Source organism: Scyliorhinus torazame, chromosome 14 (genome assembly GCF_047496885.1).
Source record: "Scyliorhinus torazame isolate Kashiwa2021f chromosome 14, sScyTor2.1, whole genome shotgun sequence".
Taxonomy (NCBI): Eukaryota; Metazoa; Chordata; class Chondrichthyes; order Carcharhiniformes; family Scyliorhinidae; genus Scyliorhinus; species Scyliorhinus torazame.
In genome coordinates, this window is record NC_092720.1 from 174861251 (window position 1) to 174883944 (window position 22694).

General features: G+C 49.5%; 1 non-coding gene across 1 annotated transcript; it reads left to right on the forward strand.

Moving 5' to 3' along the window:
* The first annotated feature begins 22287 nt into the window (after positions 1–22287).
* On the forward strand, positions 22288–22359 carry trnah-gug (transfer RNA histidin (anticodon GUG)). The gene has a single exon. It is a non-coding gene; the product is annotated as a tRNA-His (tRNA).
* The last annotated feature ends 335 nt before the right edge of the window (positions 22360–22694 follow it).

The following is a 22694-nucleotide window of genomic DNA, read 5'->3' on the forward strand; positions in this document are numbered from 1 at the left end:
TCCCCCAATTTAGCACATTCATCCTCGGACCACTCTTATCCTTGTCCACCAGTACTTTAAAACTTACTGAATTGTGGTCACTGTTACCGAAATGCTCCCCTACTGAAACATCTACCACCTGGCCGGGCTCATTCCCCAATACCAGGTCCAGTACCGCCTCTTCCCTAGTTGGACTGTTTACATATTGTTTTAAGAAGCCCTCCTGGATGCTCCTTACAAACTCTGCCCCGTCTAAGCCCCTGGCACTAAGTGAGTCCCAGTCAATATTGGGGAAGTTGAAGTCTCCCATCACCACAACCCTGTTGTTTTTACTCTTTTCCAAAATCTGTCTACCTATCTGCTCCTCTATCTCCCGCTGGCTGTTGGGAGGCCTGTAGTATACCCCCAACATTGTGACTGCACCCTTCTTATTCCTGATCTCTACCCATATAGCCTCACTGCCCTCTGAGGTGTCCTCTCGCTGTATAGCTGTGATACTCTCCTGAACAAGTAGCGCAACTCCGCCTCCCCTTTTACATCCCCCTCTATCCCGCCTGAAACATCTAAATCCTGGAACGTTTAGCTGCCAATCCTGCCCTTCCCTCAACCAGGTCTCTGTAATGGCAATAACATCATAGTTCCAAGTAGTAATCCAAGCTCTAAGTTCATCTGCCTTACCCGTAATGCTCCTTGCATTAAAACATATGCACTTCAGGCCACCAGACCCGCTGTGTTCAGCAACTTCTCCCCGTCTGCTCTGCCTCAGAGCCACACTGTCCCTATTCCCTAGTTCTCCCTCAACGCTCTCACCTTCTGACCTATTGCTCCCGTGCCCACCCCCCTGCCATACTAGTTTAAACCCTCCCGTGTGACACTAGCAAATCTCGCGGCCAGGATATTTATGCCTCTCCGGTTTAGATGCAACCCGTCCATCTTATACAGGTCACACCTGCCCCGGAAGAGCTCCCAGTGGTCCAGATAACAGAAACCCTCCCTCCTACACCAGCTGTTTAGCCACGTGTTTGTCTGCTCTATCTTCCTATTTCTAGCCTCACTGGCACGTGGCACAGGGAGTAATCCCGAGATTACAACCCTCGAGGTCCTGTCTTTTAACTTTCTGCCTAGCTCCCTGAACTCCTGCTGCAGGACCTCATGCCCCTTCCTGCCTATGTCGTTAGTACCAATATGTACAACGACCTCTACCTGTTTGCCCTCCCCCTTCAGGATTCCCTCTACCCGTTCGGAGACATCCTGGACCCTGGCACCAGGGAGGCAACATACCATCCTGGAGTCTCTTTCACGTCCACAGAAGCGCCTATCTGTTCCCCTGACTATAGAGTCCCCTATAACTATTACTCTTCTGCGCTTTGACCCTCCCTTCTGAACATCAGAGCCAGCCGTGGTGCCACTGCTCTGGCTGCTGCTGTTTTCCCCTGATAGGCTATCCCCCCCGACAGTATCCAAAGGGGTATATCTGTTCGAGAGGGGGACAACCACAGGGGATTCCTGCACTGACTGCCTGCCCTTTCTGGTGGTCACCCATTTCTCTGCCTGCACCTTGGGTGTGACCACACTTACATAACTGCGATCTATGACGCTTTCCGCCACCTGCATGCTCCTAAGTGCATCCAATTGCTGCTCCAACCGAACCATGCGGTCTGTGAGGAGCTGCAGTTGGGTGCACTTTCTGCAGATGAAGCCATTCCGGACGCTGGAAGCCTCCCGGACCTGCCACATCTCACAGTCAGAGCACAGCACCCCTCTAACTGACATTGCGTCAATTAATTAAAATTAAAATTTGTCTTTTTTTTTTATAAATACTTTTTTTTTAAATTACAAAGTTACTGTCAACTATCTGTTTCCTAGCACTAGATTTCTAATAGAAATGCGATAGCTAACTATAATATCCTCCGATCTCTGGCTTAGATATCCTCTAAATTATAATTAAGTTATTATGTTTAATTAGTTCCCAAATACTCAAAAAAATTTAGGTTAGAATCCCAACCAGCCACTCAGGTCACAGCTTTTCTGTGATGTCACTTCAGTTTCCCCCCGACACACACAATTTGAAAAAAAGGTATAAAAGTAAAAATCACTTGCTTACCTTCTGAGATGTTCTCAGGTTCTCTCGCTGACAGAGACTGCTCCTCCACCTCCAATCCTTGGCCTGCACAATGCTAATAATATAATAATATAATATGGCACTTACCTTACACCAATGGGTCTTATTATTAGGTTAGAGGAGGAGGGTGGGTGGGAGACACTACACGTGTAGTGTCTCGGGTTTCCTCTCCACCAGAATTTATTGGGGGGGGGGGGGACTTGCCAGAGGTCGAACTTCCGGTTCCCGCCGAAATCCAAAGGGCTGCTCCTGTAAAGGTAAGAGCTTTTAAACTAACTACTCACCTCCCAGAAGGCCCCTGCGCACGGCTGCCGCCGAAATCCAAAGGGATGCTCCTGTAAAGGTAAGAGCTTTTAAACTAACTACTCACCTCCCAGAAGGCCCCTGCGCACGGCTGCCGCCGAAATCCAAAGGGCTGCTCCTGTAAAGGTAAGAGCTTTTAAACTAACTACTCACCTCCCAGAAGGCCCCTGCGCACCGCTGCCGCCGAAATCCAAAGGGCTGCTCCTGTAAAGGTAAGGTTTTTAAACTCACTACTCACCTCCCAGAAGGCCCCTGCGCACGGCTGCCGCCGAAATCCAAAGGGCTGCTCCTGTAAAGGTAAGAGCTTTTAAACTAACTACTCACCTCCCAGAAGGCCCCTGCGCACCGCTGCCGCCGAAATCCAAAGGGCTGCTCCTGTAAAGGTAAGGTTTTTAAACTCACTACTCACCTCCCAGAAGGCCCCTGCGCACCGCTGCCGCCGAAATCCAAAGGGCTGCTCCTGTAAAGGTAAGAGCTTTTAAACTAACTACTCACCTCCCAGAAGGCCCCTGCGCACCGCTGCCGCCGAAATCCAAAGGGCTGCTCCTGTAAAGGTAAGAGCTTTTAAACTAACTACTCACCTCCCAGAAGGCCCCTGCGCACCGCTGCCGCCGAAATCCAAAGGGCTGCTCCTGTAAAGGTAAGAGCTTTTAAACTAACTACTCACCTCCCAGAAGGCCCCTGCGCACCGCTGCCGCCGAAATCCAAAGGGCTGCTCCTGTAAAGGTAAGAGCTTTTAAACTAACTACTCACCTCCCAGAAGGCCCCTGCGCACCGCTGCCGCCGAAATCCAAAGGGCTGCTCCTGTAAAGGTAAGAGCTTTTAAACGAACTACTCACCTCCCAGAAGGCCCCTGCGCACGGCTGCCGCCGAAATCCAAAGGGCTGCTCCTGTAAAGGTAAGAGCTTTTAAACTAACTACTCACCTCCCAGAAGGCCCCTGCGCACCGCTGCCGCCGAAATCCAAAGGGCTGCTCCTGTAAAGGTAAGAGCTTTTAAACTAACTACTCACCTCCCAGAAGGCCCCTGCGCACCGCTGCCGCCGAAATCCAAAGGGCTGCTCCTGTAAAGGTAAGGTTTTTAAACTCACTACTCACCTCCCAGAAGGCCCCTGCGCACCGCTGCCGCCGAAATCCAAAGGGCTGCTCCTGTAAAGGTAAGAGCTTTTAAACTAACTACTCACCTCCCAGAAGGCCCCTGCGCACCGCTGCCGCCGAAATCCAAAGGGCTGCTCCTGTAAAGGTAAGGTTTTTAAACTCACTACTCACCTCCCAGAAGGCCCCTGCGCACGGCTGCCGCCGAAATCCAAAGGGCTGCTCCTGTAAAGGTAAGAGCTTTTAAACTAACTACTCACCTCCCAGAAGGCCCCTGCGCACCGCTGCCGCCGAAATCCAAAGAGCTGCTCCTGTAAAGGTAAGAGCTTTTAAACTAACTACTCACCTCCCAGAAGGCCCCTGCGCACCGCTGCCGCCGAAATCCAAAGGGCTGCTCCTGTAAAGGTAAGAGCTTTTAAACTAACTACTCACCTCCCAGAAGGCCCCTGCGCACCGCTGCCGCCGAAATCCAAAGGGCTGCTCCTGTAAAGGTAAGGTTTTTAAACTCACTACTCACCTCCCAGAAGGCCCCTGCGCACCGCTGCCGCCGAAATCCAAAGGGCTGCTCCTGTAAAGGTAAGAGCTTTTAAACTAACTACTCACCTCCCAGAAGGCCCCTGCGCACCGCTGCCGCCGAAATCCAAAGGGCTGCTCCTGTAAAGGTAAGAGCTTTTAAACTAACTACTCACCTCCCAGAAGGCCCCTGCGCACCGCTGCCGCCGAAATCCAAAGGGCTGCTCCTGTAAAGGTAAGAGCTTTTAAACTAACTACTCACCTCCCAGAAGGCCCCTGCGCACCGCTGCCGCCGAAATCCAAAGGGCTGCTCCTGTAAAGGTAAGAGCTTTTAAACTAACTACTCACCTCCCAGAAGGCCCCTGCGCACCGCTGCCGCCGAAATCCAAAGGGCTGCTCCTGTAAAGGTAAGAGCTTTTAAACTAACTACTCACCTCCCAGAAGGCCCCTGCGCACCGCTGCCGCCGAAATCCAAAGGGCTGCTCCTGTAAAGGTAAGGTTTTTAAACTCACTACTCACCTCCCAGAAGGCCCCTGCGCACCGCTGCCGCCGAAATCCAAAGGGCTGCTCCTGTAAAGGTAAGGTTTTTAAACTCACTACTCACCTCCCAGAAGGCCCCTGCGCACCGCTGCCGCCGAAATCCAAAGGGCTGCTCCTGTAAAGGTAAGAGCTTTTAAACTAACTACTCACCTCCCAGAAGGCCCCTGCGCACTGCTGCCGCCGAAATCCAAAGGGCTGCTCCTGTAAAGGTAAGAGCTTTTAAACTAACTACTCACCTCCCAGAAGGCCCCTGCGCACCGCTGCCGCCGAAATCCAAAGGGCTGCTCCTGTAAAGGTAAGAGCTTTTAAACTAACTACTCACCTCCCAGAAGGCCCCTGCGCACCGCTGCCGCCGAAATCCAAAGGGCTGCTCCTGTAAAGGTAAGGTTTTTAAACTCACTACTCACCTCCCAGAAGGCCCCTGCGCACCGCTGCCGCCGAAATCCAAAGGGCTGCTCCTGTAAAGGTAAGGTTTTTAAACTCACTACTCACCTCCCAGAAGGCCCCTGCGCACCGCTGCCGCCGAAATCCAAAGGGCTGCTCCTGTAAAGGTAAGAGCTTTTAAACTAACTACTCACCTCCCAGAAGGCCCCTGCGCACTGCTGCCGCCGAAATCCAAAGGGCTGCTCCTGTAAAGGTAAGAGCTTTTAAACTAACTACTCACCTCCCAGAAGGCCCCTGCGCACCGCTGCCGCCGAAATCCAAAGGGCTGCTCCTGTAAAGGTAAGAGCTTTTAAACTAACTACTCACCTCCCAGAAGGCCCCTGCGCACCGCTGCCGCCGAAATCCAAAGCTAAAGCTAAAATCCATGAGGTGGAGGCATTCACTCTCCAGAGCACCTCACACCAGACCCCTCCTCCATAACCCCCCCCCCCTCCCTCCCTCCCCCCCCCTCCCTCCCCCCCCCCCCCCAGCTCTTCCTCTCACTTTGCTTTGATCCCTTCCAGTGGTGCCTTATCCGCCTCCAAAATAGCTCCATACACCTCTGACACTGCCCCATTCTCCGGCCCCCTTGTCGTCAGCACCTCCTCCAGCAATGTGGAGGCTGGTTCCTCCGGGAAGCTCTGTATCTCGTTCCTGGCAAAATCCTGAACCTGCATGTATCGAAACACTTCTCCCTGCTCCAGCCCATACTACGTTTCCAGCTCCCTCAATCGCAAACCCCTGAAGAAACAAATCTTTTCGCGTCTCAATCCCCTTCTCTTCCCATTTCCGAAATCTTCCATCCCACCTCCCTGGCTCAAATCTGTGGTTCCCGCGGATCGGCATTTCCCTTGACCCTGCCCCCATCCCGAAATGTTTGCGAAACTTCCTCCAGATTTTCAATGAAGCTATTATTACCGGACTCCCTGATTATTTCCCCAGAGCTATCGGGCATGGCGCTGTTGCTAATGCTTTCAGTCCTGACCCCCCGCACAAACTCTCCTCCATTCTGACCCACGGAGAATCCACCCCTCTGACCCAGCTTCCCACCTTCTCCACATTCGCCGCCCAGTAGTAGCACATCAGTTTCGGGAGACCCAAACCCCCTGCCTGCCTTCCCCTCTGTAGCAGCACCTTTCTCACTTTGGCCACCTTCCCTACACATATGTACGAGATGATCCTTCCCTCAATCTCCCTGAAAAAAGACTTTGGCAGGAAAATCAGTAGGCATTGAAAACTCAACAGAAATCGCGGCAACACATTCATTTTAACCGCCTGTACCCGACCCGCCAGTGACAGAGAAGGACCATCCCACCTTGGCAGATCGCCTTTCACTCTCCCCACCAAACTAGTGATGTCTACGGAATGGCAGCCCCCACACCCCTGCCACCACCCCCGGCCGAGACACCACAAAATATTCACTTTTGTCCAGGTTCAGCTTGTTCCCTGAGAAAGACCCAAATACTCGCAGTAGCTCCAATATTCCTCCTATGGACGCACTCGGTTCTGACACCAACAGCAGCAAGTCGTCGGCATATAAGGACACCCATTGCTCTATCTCCCCCCCCCCCCCCCCCGGCCCTGCACTATTCCTTTCCATGCTCCCGAACTTCTTAATGCGATGGCCAACGGCTCAATCGCAAGTGCAAACAGCATGGGGACATAGGACATCCCTGTCTCATCCCACGGAGGAGAGAAAAGTATCTCAAACTGATATTGTTTGTCTGGACACTCGCCTTTGACTCCTTATATAATAGCTTTACCCAGTTCACAAATCTTGGTCCAATCCCAAACGGCTCCAGCACTGCCATCAGGTACCCGAATTCTACCCAATCAAACACCTTCTGGGCTTCCAACGCCACAACCACCTCTGTTTCCTTCCCTTCCGCCGGTGCCATAACGACGTTCAAATCCCTCCTAATGTTCGAAAACAGCTGCCTCCCTTTCACGAACCCCATCTGATCCTCCCCTATCACCTTCGGGAGGCACTCCTCCAGCCTACCTGCCAGTACCTTCGCCAATACTTTTGCGTCCACATTCAGAAGTGATATGGGCCGATGCGACCCACACTCCGCTGGATCCTTTATCTTTTTTTAGCAACAGTGAAGTCGATGCCTGCCTCAAGGCTTGTGGCAGCACTGCCTTCCCTATCGCCTCGTCAAACATCCCCACCATCAGGGGTGCCAACTTATCCTTGAATTTTTTATAAAATTCCACCGGAAACCCATCCGGCCCTGCCACCTTCCCCGACTGTATCCTCCCAATTGCATCCTTTATCTCCTGCTCCACTAATGCTCCTTCAAATGTAGCCCTGTCCCTCTCCCCTAGCCTCGGATACTCCAACCCATCTAGAAATTCCTGCATCTTACGGTCTTCCCCGGGTGGATCTGACCTGTACAACCTCTCATAAAACTCCTCAAAAAACTTGTTATTCAGCTCCGGAGCCACCACCAACTTCTCTGCCCTATCCCTCACCTGAAGAATTTCCCTTGCCGCTGCCTCCCTCCGGAGCTGACCTGCTAACATATGCCTTATCTCCATGTTCATAAACTGCATCCCTTGCTCATCTCAGTTGGTGCACCGCCTTCCTGGTGGATAGTCGGTCGAAGTTCACCTGTAGCTCCTTCCTCTTTTCCAGCTTCGCTGGGTCCCCATCTTCTGCATACCTCCTATCCACCTCCAACATCTCACCTATTACGCTCTGCCACTCCAACCTCTCCTCATTGTCCACCCTGACCTCAAACAAAATTACCTCACCCCTCACCACCGCCTTTAGGGCCTCCCAGACAGCTACCTTCGACACCTCACCCGTAAAGGTGAAACCTACATATTCCTTAATTACCTTTTCCATTTTCTCACAGAATACCTGGTTCCCCAAAAGCCCCACAATCAGTTTCCACCCCGGCCTCTGCGCTACCCCCTTCTCCAGCACCATACCCACCCAATGTGAAGCGTGATCTGACACTGCAATTGCAGAGTGTTCCGACCCCTTGCCAAGCCAGCAAAGCCTTTCCCACCACAAAAAAGTCGATCACGAGTATACCTTATAGACTGCTGAGAAAAACGAGTACTCCAATTCCCTTGGGTGCAGGAACCTCCAAGGGTCCACCTCTCCCAATTCCACCATTAGCCCAGCCAGCGTCTTCGCCGCCCCTGATGGGACAAGCGAGCGCGGCCGTGATCTGTCCAACCTTGGCTGCTGCATCAAGTTCCCTTCCCCCCCACCCCCACCCCCACAATCAGCTCGGGAATGGCCCCGAACACCTTCCTCGCGAATCCCACATCGTCCCAATTAGAACCGTATACACTTAACAGCACCACTAATCTCCCCTCCAGCGCCCCTGCCACAATCACATATCTACCCCCCTGATCTGCCACCACCTTCTCCATCTGGAAGCGTACCCTTTTGCTGACTAACACCGCCACTCCTTGAGTCCATCCATCAAATCCAGAGTGAAACACTTGGCTAACCCAGCCCTTTTTAAGTCTGACCTGCACAATATAAGCATAACCTCCTTACTTTTCAGATAAATTTTCTTCATAAGGAAATAAAACATTCGATTTTCTTCCCTAATCACTTCCTATGCCTGTATACCAACCTACTGTGATTTATGCACGAAGTCAATCAGATCATTCTGCAGCTCAGACCTCTGTGATCTCTCACCATTTAGATAAGAAACTTCCTTTTTATTCTTCCTACCATAATGTATAATTTCACATTTTCCTACATTATACAACATTTGCCAGATTTCAGCCCACTCACCCAATCTATCTTGGTACCATTAGACCCGTAGAGCTTTTTTACAGCACGGAAAGAGGCTCTTCGGCCCATCATGTCTGTGCTGACCGTAAAACACATCACTATTCTAATCACATGTTCCAGCACATGGCCCGTAGCCTTGTATGCTATGGCACTTTAAGTGTACATCTAAATACTTTTTAATTGTTATGAGGGTTAGGACCTTTACCATCCTTTCAAGTAGCAAGTTCCCGATTCCTACTACATTCTGAAAATGTTATTCCTCACATCCCATCTGAACCTTCTGCCTGTTCCCTTAAATCCATGCACCATAGTTTTTGACCCCTCCACTGTGCGGAAAGATTCCTTCCTACCTACCCTATCCATTCCCCTCATAATTGTCTACTCCTCAGCCTTCTTTGCTCCAAGGAAAACAATCCCAGCCTATCCAGTTGCTGGCTGAAACGCTCCAACCCAGGTAACATCCTGGTGCATCTCCTCTGCACATTCTCTAGTGCAATACTTTCTTTCCTATATTGTAGTGACCAGAACTGCATACATTATGACACTGTGCTGCCCCTGCCCTGCTGTCTTCACATTATATAAACATTCATACTAAAATCTCTCGAATACACTATACTTCCAATGCTCCTCTTATTCGTTGTCCATTTCCTTGACTTGTTGGTCCGTCCAAAATGCATTACTTCACACTTTTCAGAGTTAAATTCCAGCCCCACTGTTCTGTAGATCTAACCAGTCCATATATATTGTCCTGTAAATCAAAGGCGTTCTATTCACTATTTACCACACCACCAATTTTTGAGTCATCTGTGAACTTCCTGATTATACCTCCTACATCCATGTCCAGAGCATTCATGTACACTACAAACAGCAAGGGACACTGCACGAGTCCTGTGGAATACACGCAGTCACAGAACCAACATTTGGCTATCACCCTTGGCATTCTGCCACAAAGCAAATTTTGGTTCCAATTGGCCAAATTGTCCGAGAACCCATAAGCTCTTACTTCCTTGACCAGTCTCCCATGCGCAACCTTGTCAAAAGACTTAGTGAAGTCCATGTAGATTACATCAGCTGAACTAGCCCCGCCCTCGAAAAATTCAATCAAATTTATAAGACATGATCTCCTTTTGACAAAGCCATACCAGCTATCCTTGATTAATCCATGCCCCTCCACATGGAGATTAATTCTGTCCCTCAGATTTTGTTTTGCAATTGTTTTCCTCTATATAGTTTGTCTTACTGGCCAGTCATTTCCTGGGTTGCTCCTGCCATACTGCTTGAATCATTGTTCCACATGAGCAGTCCTTTTCTGTGACCATGGAACTTGAAAATTATTGTCAGAACCTCTGAAATCTGCCCGCTTGCCTTCGACAGCAGCTTAGGATACATTTTATCTTCGCCTGGAGATTTATTCACTCTTAAGTCTAATAAAATTGTTAATAACGCCTCCCTCTCAATGTTAATTAGTTCAAGCGCAACGCAGTCGCCTTCCCTGATTTCTGTACCAACATCATCCTTCTTAATAGAGAACAAGTATGCAATGGCTCATTTAAAAGCTCAGGTACATGTGGAGAAGGTACAGAGCTAGGTCAGAGGGGTTGACTCCCAATGGGTCAGAATGGAGGAGAGTTTGTGTAGAGGATGGGGATTGAAGGTGCTAGTGACAGTGCTGATCCCGACGGCCCTGGGGAGATATTCAGTGAGTCCAGTAGTAATATCTTCATTGAGAATTTGGAGGCACTTTTGACAGCACTTCGGGTTGGGGGCAGGGACAAGGGAAATGCCAATTCGGGGGAACCATAGATTTGAGCCAGGGAAGTGGGATGAAAATTTTCGGAGATGCGAGGAGAAAGGAATTAGACCACTAAACAATTTATTTCTTGTGGGTCATTTTGCAGGATTGAAGGAGCTGGGAGTTATGTATGGGCTGGAACAGGGGGAAATATTTAGATACATGCAGGCCGAGACTTTGCCAGAAAGGCAATACAGAGCTTCCCAGTGGAGCCAGCTTCCACATTGCTGGAAGACGTGCTGATGACAGGGGGACTGGCGAAGTGGGTAGTATCGGCGGTTTATGGGGCTATTTTGGAGGAGGAGAAGGTGCCACGAGAAGGGATCAAGGCAAAGTGGGAGAAAGAGTGGGGTGAGGGTATGGAGGAGTGGCTCTGCTGTGAGGTGCTCTGGAGGGTGATCCCCTCCACCTCGTGTTCAAGAATGGGGCTGATACAGCTGAAGGTGGTGTATAGAGCACACCTTACAAGGGCGAGGTGGACTTCCGGGTGCGGCGATGACCAGCTGAGTCGCACGTTTCGGCAGCTCCCGGTGGAATGGACTTTTGGGCTCTTAATAAGAGCCCCAACGGCAATTTTAACGGCTAAAAGTACTGTGCGGTGAACCAGAAGGGAATCCCCCCTGGATACGGATGAAAAAAGGAGAGGAAGGTGGCCGGATTGCGGTGGATCCTTTAGAGCAGCGGCAAGGAAGGCAAGCAAAAACCAAGATGGTGTCGGAAGGTGGCAGTTAAATATGGGGCCCTGAACAACACGAGTTTTTGAAACGCTGCGTGGAAGAACTCATAAAGGAAATGAAGAAGGTGCTGTTGACCCCGATATTACAGGCGATCGAAGGGCTAAAGGAGGAGCAAAAGACCCCTGAGCGGGAGCTTCGGGTCATGAAGGCAAAGGCTGCCGAGAATGAGGACGACATACAGGGCCTGGTGGTGAAGACGGAGATGCACGAGGCACACCATAAACGATGTGTGGAAAGGCTGGAGGCGCTGGAGAACAACGCGAGGAGGAACAACCTAAGGATTCTTGGTCTTCCTGAAGGTGCGGAGGGAACGGACGTCGGGGCATATGTGAGCACGATGCTGCACTCGTTAATGGGAGCGGAATCCCGGCAGGTCCGCTGGAGGTGGAGGGAGCATACCGAGTGATGGCGCGAGGACCGAGAGCAGGAGAAATTCCTAGAGCCATAGTGGTGAGATTCCTCCGTTTTAAGGACAGAGAGATGGTCCTGAGATGGGCAAAGAAAACTCGGAGCAGTAAGTGGGAGAACGCGGTGATCCGCGTATACCAAGACTGGAGTGCTGAGGTGGCGAGAAGGAGGGCGAGCTTTAACCGGGCCAAGGCGGTGCTTCACAAAAAGAAGATAAAATTCGGAATGCTGCAACCGGCAAGACTGTGGGTCACATATCAAGGGAGGCACCACTACTTTGAGACGGCGGATGAGGCGTGGACTTTTATCGTGGAAGAAAAATTGGAATGAGCGGGTTATTAAAAAAAAAACGTTTGAAACAAAGTGGTGGGGCGAGTATTGGGGCGAAGAGGGGGGTAAAAAGGGCAGCACGGTAGCCTTGTGGATAGCACAATTGCTTCACAGCTCCAGGGTCCCAGATTCAATTCCGGCTTGGGTCACTGTCTATGCGGAGTCTGCACATCCTCCCCGTGTGTGCGTGGGTTTCCTCCGGGTGCTCCGGTTTCCTCCCGCAGTCCAAAGATGTGCAGGTTAGGTGGATTGGCCATGCTAAATTGCCCTTGGTGTCCAAAATTGCCCTTAGTGTTGGGTGGGGTTACTGGGTTATGAGGATAGGGTGGAGGTGTTGGCCTTGGGTGGGGTGCTCTTTCCAAGAGCCGGTGCAGACTCGATGGGCCGAATGGCCTCCTTCTGCACTGTAAAGCCTATGAAAAAGGGGGGAAAGAGGAGTTTTATGTTATTAATCCTGCGATGTGGTAACTTTTCTCTCTTCCACAGGAGGTGGTGGGGGGAGGAAAGGAGGTGGAAGAGATGGGGCATTGGCCATTGGGGCCGGGGCCAAGGGGGAAGCGCGGGCTCGGTTCCCGCGCTATGATAATTATGGCGGGAACAGGGAAGCAGGAAGGAGGGGGCATTGCACGGTGCGAGCCGAGGTCACGGGGGGAAGCCGAGGTCGGCCAGAGTTTGCTGACTTCTGGGAGCAACATGGGGGGTGTAACTACGCTAGTGGGGGATCTAGCGGGGGGGGTGGGAGGGGGGAATTATTGGGCTGCTGCTGCTGGGGAGAGGGGGGAGCTGGTATGGGGTGGGATGGGCGGGGGGGCACCGCCTGGGGGGGACACAGCTGCGTGGGAACCGGGTGAGGAGCTGGAAAAAAGGGATGGCTAATCGACAAGGGGGAGGTAAAAAGCCCCCCAACCCGGCTGATCACGTGGAACGTGAGAGGGCTGAACGGGCCGATAAAGAGGGCACAGGTACTCGCACACCTTAAGAAACTTATGGCAGACGTGGTTATGTTACAGGAAACACACTTGAAACTGATAGACCTGGTGAGACTACGCAAAGGTTGGGTGGGGCAGGTGTTCCATTCGGGGCTAGATGCGAAAAACAGGGGGGTGGCTATATTAGTGGGGAAGCGGGTAATGTTTGAGGCAAAGACTATAGTGGCGGATAGCGGGGGCAGATACGTGATGGTGAGTGGCAAACTACAGGGGGAGACGGTGGTTTTGGTAAACGAAGATGCCCCGAACTGGGATGATGCCAATTTTATGAGGCGTATGCTAGGACGCATCCCGGACCTAGAGGTGGGAAAGTTGGTAATGGGGGGAGATTTCAATACGGTGTTGGAACCAGGGCTGGACAGGTCGAGGTCCAGGACTGGAAGGAGGCCGGCAGCAGCCAAGGTGCTTAAAGATTTTATGGAGCAGATGGGAGGAGTAGACCCGTGGAGATTTAGCAGACCTAGGAGTAAGGAGTTTTCGTTTTTCTCCTATGTCCACAAAGTCTATTCGCGAATAGACTTTTTTGTTTTGGGAAGGGCGTTGTTCCCGAAGGTGAGGGGAACGGAGTATACGGCTATAGCCATTTCGGATCACGCTCCACATTGGGTGGACTTGGAGATAGGGGAGGAAACAGAAGGGCGCCCACCCTGGAGAATGGACATGGGACTAATGGCAGATGAGGGGGTGTGTCTAAGGGTGAGGGGGTGCAATGAAAAGTACTTGGAACTCAATGATAATGGGGAGGTCCAGGTGGGAGTGGTCTGGGAGGCGCTGAAGGCAGTGGTTAGAGGGGAGCTGATATCAATAAGGGCACATAAAGGAAAGCAGGAGAGTAGGGAACGGGAGCGGTTGCTGCAAGAACTTCTGAGGGTGGACAGGCAATATGCGGAGGCACCGGAGGAGGGACTGTACAGGGAAAGGCAAAGGCTACACGTAGAATTTGACTTGCTGACAACGGGTACTGCAGAGGCACAGTGGAGGAAGGCAAAGGGTGTACAGTACGAATATGGGGAGAAGGCGAGCAAGTTGCTGGCCCACCAATTGAGGAAAAGGGGAGCAGCGAGGGAAATAGGGGGAGTGAGGGATGAGGAAGGAGAGATGGAGCGGGGAGCGGAGAGAGTGAATGGAGTGTTCAAGGCATTTTATAAAAAATTATACGAAGCTCAACCCCCGGATGGGAGGGAGAGAATGATGGGCTTTCTGGACCGGCTGGAATTTCCCAAGGTGGAGGAGCAGGAAAGGGTGGGACTGGGAGCACAGATTGAAATAGAGGAAGTAGTGAAAGGAATTAGGAGCATGCAGGCGGGGAAGGCTCCGGGACCGGATGGATTCCCAGTTGAGTTTTACAGGAAATATGTGGACTTGCTTGCCCAGCTACTGATGAGGACCTTTAATGAGGCAAAGGAAAGGGGACAGCTGCCCCCGACTATGTCCGAGGCAATGATATCGCTTCTCATAAAGAAGGAAAAGGACCCGCTGCAATGCTGGTCCTATAGACCTATTTCCCTCCTAAATGTAGACGATAAGATTCTGGCCAAGGTAATGGCAATGAGGATAGAGGATTGTGTCCCGAGGGTGGTCCATGAGGACCAAACTGGGTTTGTGAAGGGGAGACAGCTGAATACGAATATACGGAGGCTGCTAGGGGTAATGATGATGCCCCCACCAGAGGGGAAACGGAGATAGTGGTGGCGATGGATGCCGAGAAAGCATTTGATAGAGTGGAGTGGGATTATTTGTGGGAGGTGCTGAGGAGATTTGGTTTTGGAGATGAGTATGTTGGATGGGTGCAGCTGTTGTATAGGGCCCCAGTGGCGAGTGTGGTCACGAATGGACGGGGATCTGCATACTTTCGGCTCCATAGAGGGACAAGGCAGGGATGCCCTCTGTCCCCGTTACTGTTTGCACTGGCGATTGAGCCCCTGGCAATAGCATTGAGGGGTTCCAAGAAGTGGAGGGGAGTACTTAGAGAAGGAGAAGAACACCGGGTATCTCTGTATGCGGATGATTTGTTGTTATATGTAGCGGACCCGGCAAAGGGGATGCCAGAGATAATGCGGACACTTCGGGAGTTTGGAGAATTCTCAGGATATAAACTGAACATGGGTAAAAGTGAGTTGTTTGTGGTGCATCCAGGGGAGCAGAGCAGAGAACTAGAGGACTTTCCGCTGAGGAAGGTAACAAGGGACTTTCGTTACTTGGGGATCCAGATAGCCAAGAATTGGGGTACATTGCATAGGTTAAATTTAACGCGATTGGTGGAACAAATGGAGGATGACTTCAAGAGATGGGACATGGTATCCCTGTCACTGGCAGGGAGGGTGCAGGCGGTTAAAATGGTAGTCCTCCCGAGATTCCTCTTTGTGTTTCAGTGCCTCCCTGTGGTGATCACGAAGGCTTTTTTCAAAAGGATCGAAAAGAGTATCATGAGTTTTGTGTGGGTCGGGAAGACCCCGAGAGTGAGGAAGGGATTCTTACAGCGTAGTAGGGATAGGGGGGGCTAGCACTACCGAGCCTAAGTGAGTACTACGGGGCAGCCAATATCTCAATGGTGAGTAAGTGGATGGGAGAAGAGGAGGGAGCGGCGTTGAAGAGATTGGAGAGGGCGTCCTGTAGGGGGACTAGCCTACAAGCTATGGTGACGGCCCCACTGCCGTTCTCACCGAAGAAATACACCACAAGCCCGGTGGTGGTGGCGACTTTGAAAATTTGGGGACAGTGGAGACGGCATAGGGGAAAGACTGGAGCCTTGGTGGGGTCCCCGATAAGGAATAACCAAAGGTTTGCCCCGGGGAGAATGGATGGGGGATTTGGAATATGGCAAAGAGCAGGAGTAACGCAACTGAAAGATCTGTTTGTGGAAAGCGAAGTTCGCAAGTCTGGGAGCGCTGACCGAGAAATATGGGTTGCCCCAAGGGAATGCATTCTGGTATATGCAACTGAGGGCTTTTGCGAGGCAGCAGGTGAGGGAATTCCCGCAGCTCCCAAAGCATGAGGTGCAGGACAGAGTAATCTCAAAGGCATGGGTGGGGGGCGGTAAGGTGTCAGATATATATAGGGAAATGAGGGACGAGAGGGATATTATGGCAGATGAGCTGAAAGGGAAATGGGAAGAAGAGCTGGGGGAGGAGATTGAGGAGGGGCTGTGGGCGGATGCCCTAAGTAGGGTAAACTCATCGTCCTCGTGTGCCAGGCTAAGCCTGATTCAATTTAAGGTGTTACACAGGGCGCATATGACTGGAGCACGGCTCAGTAAATTTTTTGGGGTAGAGGATAGGTGTGCGAGATGCTCGAGAAGCCCAGCGAATCACACCCACATGTTCTGGTCATGCCCGGCACTACAGGGGTTCTGGGTGGGAGTGACAAAGGTGCTTTCGAAAGTAGTGGGGGTCCAGGTCGAACCAAGCTGGGGGTTGGCTATATTTGGGGTTGCACAAGAGCCGGGAGTGCAGGAGGTGAGAGAGGCCGATGTTTTGGCCTTTGCGTCCCTAGTAGCCCGGCGCAGGATACTGTTGATGTGGAAGGAAGCCAAGCCCCCGGGGGTGGAGACCTGGATAAATGACATGGCAGGGTTTATAAAGCTGGAACGGATTAAGTTCGTCCTAAGGGGATCGGCTCAAGGGTTCACCAGGCGGTGGCAACCGTTCGTCGAATACCTCACAGAAATATAGAGGGAATGGAAAAGAAGAAGGCAGCAGCAGCAGCCCAGGGGGGGGGGGGGGGGGGGGAGAGGGGAGGGGAAGAACCAGAAGGAGTCTCAAGCTTATTAATATATATGTATAATATGTATAGGTCGTTGCTATAAATAATTGTATATTGGACTGTTAAATCATATTTTTGGAGATTGTTTATCTGAGACAAGGCAGTTGCCATTTAGTTTTAGTTTTCGTTTTTGTTATATATTTTTTATTCTTTGTTTATAAAACAGGTCACTGTTATCTATACTGTTATGTTATTGTGTAAAGGATACACAATGTACTGTGATGGTTGACCAAAAATTTTCAATAAAATATTTTAAAAAAAACAAGGGCGAGGTTAGTCCGGCTCTTTGAGGGGGTTGAAGATGTGTGTGAACGTTGCGGGGGAGACCCCGCAAACCACTTTCATATGTTTTGGTCCTGTCCAAAGCTGGAGGATTACTGGAAGACATGTTTAGGGTAATCTCTAAAGTGGTTCATGTGAAACTGGACCCGGGCCCTTGACGGGCCATATTCGGGGTGTGGGACCAGCCGGGGTTGGAAACGAGTACGGAGGCAGATGTTGTAGCCTTCGCCTCGTTGATCGCCCGAAGGCGGATCCTGTTATGGTGGAGATTAACGCTTGAAAAGGTCAAATTTGAACTGAGGGGAAGAATGGAGTGGTTTTACAATTTATGGGCGTTATTCATTATGTACTTTCGAGAATTAGATCACATTGAACATTAGGGGGGTTGGGGCTGGGAGGGTTGGGGGGAGGGGGACTGCATGTGTTAATGGTGACTATGGGTGATTCCTGATTCCTTTTTGTCATTTGTTTATGTTAACATGCGGGCCAATGTCTGGGGTTTAGTGGGAGGATGGGATCGTTGTTATTGATATGGGGATTGACATTACATTCGTTACTGATTGTTGTTTATTGTTGTGTGTAAATTTGGGAGAAAATGTGACAAAGGAGGAGAATTAAAAAAAAAAATTAAAAATAAAAGCTCAGGTGCATCTACTGGTTCCAGAAACAGATTACCACGTTGGTCCCTATTGGGCCCTACTCTTTCTAATGTCATCCTCTTCCCCTTAATATACTTATTAAAAAAATATTGAATTTCCCTTTATTTCACGCGGCAGTATTATTTTCGTGCCCCATCTTCGCTCACTTAATTAATTTTTGAAGTAATCCCTGCACTTTCTATGCTAGGGCTTCAAGTGTTTTGATCCATGTGCATCTGCCACAAGCCTATCGTATTTTTCTTATCCAATCTGAATATACTTTAACATCCAGTGTTCTCTGGACTTGTTGCTCCCACCCTTGATCTTTATGGGAACATATGGCCCTGTTCTCTCTCTATTTCCTTTCTGAATGAATCCCACTGCGCTAATGTAAATTTTCATACCAGCTGCCAAGTCGGCTTTGGCCAGATCTTGTGTCATCCTATTAAAATGGCCTCCCTCAATTGAGAAACTTTATATGTGGCCCATCTTTGTGCCTTTCCATACCGACTTAAATCCTCTTGAGTTATGGTTGCTGTCACCAAAATGCCCCCCCCCCCCCCCACCGCACCATCCTCCCCTCCACCCGAAACATCCATCAGTTGCTCAGCTTCATGCCGTTAAACTAGGTCCAGCACCACCCCTTCTTTTGTAGGATATTCTACATATTGGCATAAAAATCTCTCCTGGATGCATTTTAAGTATTTGCCATCAAGTATTTCACACTTTGACTATCCCTGTTACTATTGTGAAAATGTAAATCCCCAACTAATATTACCCTATTATTTTACATTTCTCTGAGATTTGTCTACAAAACTGCCCCTTTTCACGGTACCTTCATTACAGTGTTAATGCAAGCTTACTTGTGACAATAAAGATTATTGTTATCTCTCTCTGACTTTTCAGGGGGCTTTTCTAAGCACCCAGAAATTCCGTTTCCCCGCTGTTTCTTTCCAAGATCTACTCATGTGGAGTCATTGGAGGAACCTTCTCAGATATCATCCCTTCTTAGTGCAGTATTTGACTCCCTAGTCATAGACGCATACAGGTCTCTAGCACAGGAAAGGCCATTTGGCCCATCACATCTAAGTCCATCAAAAACAACCACCCAACAATTCTAACCTCATTTTCTAGCACTTTGCCCATAGTCTTGTATGCCTTGGGATCGCAAGTGCACATCTAAATACGTCTTAAATGTTATGAGGGTCTTTGTCTCCACCTCTCTTTCAGGCAGCGAATTTCAGACTCCCACCACACTCTGGGTGAAGATGTTTTCCCTCAGCACCCATCTAAACCTCCTGTCCCTTACCTTAAATCTATACCGCCTGGTCATTGATCTCTTAACGAAGGCGAAAGGATTATGTTGTCTACTCTACCTGTACCCCTCGTAATTTTATACATCTCAATCATGTCCCCATCCCAGCCTCCTCTGTGTCAAGGAAAACAACCCCAGTCTATCCAATCTCTCTTCATGAATAAAATTCTCTGCAGCCCAGGCAACATTCTGGTAAATCTCCTTTGCAGCCTTTCAAGTGTCATCAAAACCCTCCTATAATGTGGATTTCAGAAGTGTATACAGTACTCTAGCTGCAGCCCGAAGAACCATTTATACATTCCTTGACTGATATTGCTTTAGGACACAGTGAGCTTAATCTTTGTGGTACCCCAACATTGAAGCCCCCCACCCAGAGCATATTCTGTGCCCTTGCCACCCTCAGTGCTTCCTCCAAGTGGTGTTCAACATTGAGGGATACTGTTTAATCAGCTGATGGTGGCCGGTACATGGTAACGGGCAGGAAGCTTCCTTGCCCATGCGACTTCATGGTGTCCAGAATCAATATCGGGGACTCCCAGGGCAACTCCCTCCTGACTGTGTACCACTGTGCCGCCATTTCTGCTGATATGTCACCAGTGAGACAGTACATAATACGAATGGTGATAGTTGGATCTGGCACATTACCTGTAAGGTATGATTCTCTGTAAGTATGACTATGTCAGGCTGTTGCTTGACTAGTTTGTGAGACAACTCTCCCAAATTTTGCACAAGCCCCAGGTGTTGGTAAGGAGGACATTGCGGAGTCGATAATGCTGGGTTTAGACATAGAACTTAATGTGCAGGTGGAGGCCATTCGGCCCATCGAGTCTTAAGCCCACGCCTCCACCCTATCCCCATAACCCAGTGACCTCTGTTTTGGACACCAAGGGCAATTTAGCATGGCCCATCCAACTAACCTGCACATCTTTGGACTGTGGGAGGAAACCGGAGCACCCGGAGAAAGCCCACGCAGACACGGGAAGGACATCCAGATTCTCCACAGACAGTGACCGAATCCGGGGATGAAACCTGGGACCCTGGAGCTGTAAAGCAACAGTGCTAACCACTGTGCTGCCGTGCTGCAATTGACGTTTTCGGCCCCTTGCTCGATGCCAGGTGGTCTGTCCAGTTTCATACTTTTTTGCTGTTTTCATAATGGTTTAATACAAATAAGTGATTTGCTCGCCATCAGCGGGTCAACAACATTGCTGTGGGCCTGGAGTTACATGCAGGCCGGATCAGATAAGATGGCACATTTTCTACTTTCCCCTCTTCTTGAAATGTTCAGTCTCCAAATTCCCAATTAAGTCACTCTGTTCAAATTCCACTCCATTTCAGAACCGCTCTGCTGACCACTCTGCTGACCGCTCTGCTGACCGCTCTGCTGACTGCTCTACTGACTGCTCTGCTGAGAACCATTTGATTGATTCGATTCCCAAGTTCCCAACGGCCCTATCACTGATGATCAGCACCTATTCAGAAACAAACACTGACAACTGATTGCCAGTTGAATGTCTTTCGGCCTAATTTTAAGTCAAGCTGCTGAACTGGGCTTCAGGTTTTGCAGATTCCACTTACCATTACTTACCAGAACTTCCCACCATCTCCAAATTCCCACTAAGCTACTCTTTTTAAAGTAGTTATCTCCTCTTCACAATATAGCTTCCTTGCTATCTTTGTGTAGTCATGAAAATTTCGCAAAGCTTAACTTTAGTCGCGTAATTTGTACAAACTGTAAAAAAAAAAATGAGGTTCCAGCATTGATTCTAGTGGCACACCACTCGGCATATTCTTTTTTTATACATAAATTTAGAGTACCCAATTGTTTTTTCCTATTAAGGGACAATTTAGCATAGCCAATCCACCTACCCTGCACATCGTTTTGGGTTGTGGGGGTGAGACCCCACGCAGACACGGGGAGAATGTGCAAACTCCACACGGACAGTAAAGCATCAATGCTAACGCTTATGTTTATGCCAACTCTGCTTTTGTTCATTAAGAAATCTTACAACACCAGGTGAAAGTCCAACATGTTTGTTTCGAATCACTAGCTTTCGGAGCACTGCTCCTTCCTCTGCTGAATGAAGAGGTGCTCTGAAAGCTAGTGATTTGAAACAAACCTGTTCGACTTTAACCTGGTGTTTTGTAAGACTTTTACTGTGCTCACCCAAGTCCAACGCCGGCATCTCCACATCACTGTTTCCTGTTAGCAAGCCACTGTTCAACCCGTGCAAATATGTTACACCCTATACCACAAGCTCTTATTTTCCACAGTTACCTTCGATATGGCACGTTATCAAATGGCTTCTGGAAGTCGCCATACAGTACACCCATCAGTTTCCCTTGCGTACAGCACATGTGACTCCTCCAATGAACTCCAATAAAATGGTAAAACATAATTTCCCTTCCACAAAACCATGCTGTCTCTGCCTGATTGTCTTGAAGTTTTTTCATGTGCCCTACTGTAACATTTTTAATAATGGATTCTGACATTTTCCCGATGGCAAACGTTTGGCAAACTGACCGGTAGTTCCTTGCTTTCTGTCTCCACCCTTTTGAAACCAGTCTTGGATCCGAACGCGGTGTGGCATGGATAATGTGGCAATCGGGGATCGTTTTTTTCTGTTCCGATCATATCCAGTCCTAACATAATTCCTTGTATAACAATGCTTCATAGTTGTGGCTGCAGATACCTTTGCTCTCAGAGAATGTCATACTCCTGAAGCATGGCATTTGTACCACTTTCGAAAACTGCTTCTTGACCTTCTGTGTACCTCAACAGATGATGTTTTGATTTCTAATTTCGAGTGCCTGCGTTGTTGTTTAGTTTGTGAAAATGAGGTTGTTGAATATCTGGCGATGCTTTTTTTGGACTCAAATCAAAGGCCTTTGGACAGCCATAATAATAACTTAAGGACAAATCAAAGGCACGATGATTTGCGCGATTGAGAAAAAGGCTCGGAAATTGCAGTTATTCCGTCCACTCAAGGCTATGCCGAGAATTCGACGGGCAATGAACAGGAATCCCGCCAATGTGTAATTTACATTAAAAGCATGATATGCTGAAACTCCTGAACAATTCTGGAAGGATGTGTGCACAGTAAATTAAAATACCTCCCATACGAAAGATTCAGCAGTGAGACTCATGTGGAGTCAGCAGTCACCGTTTAAAGCTCAAATGATTCATCTGCGATAACAGCGCAGCCGAGCTGCCGAAAACGCAGATCTATCGCTGCCGGGCTGGGTGAGCATATGACCTGCCTACGGGCGCACAAATTCGCACGCAGTGGCATGTGGCGCCGTGATCGTATAGTGGTTAGTACTCTGCGTTGTGGCCGCAGCAACCTCGGTTCGAATCCGAGTCACGGCAATGAGTGCTTTTAAATATTTCGCCTGTGGCTCATGCTCAAACACCGAAAAAATTAAATTTTGACGGCAAAAACGCTCATTCAGTCATGTAATCCTCATACAATCCTTTCTTATTTAGCGCCCTTACATGGCTCTGAAGCTCCGGACTCAAACTCAACTTTTCTCCCAGATTTTTGCCCGTTCTCAATCACTAATCTTATTTTCCTTCCATTCCATCCTTATTATGCTATGGTATCATCTCACACTTTCGCTAACACCGTTGAGTTTGTTTTATTACCATCCCTGTTTCTGGGGTTACACGCTCCTTTCGCGCTAATGTAGGTATGTGCTTTGAAA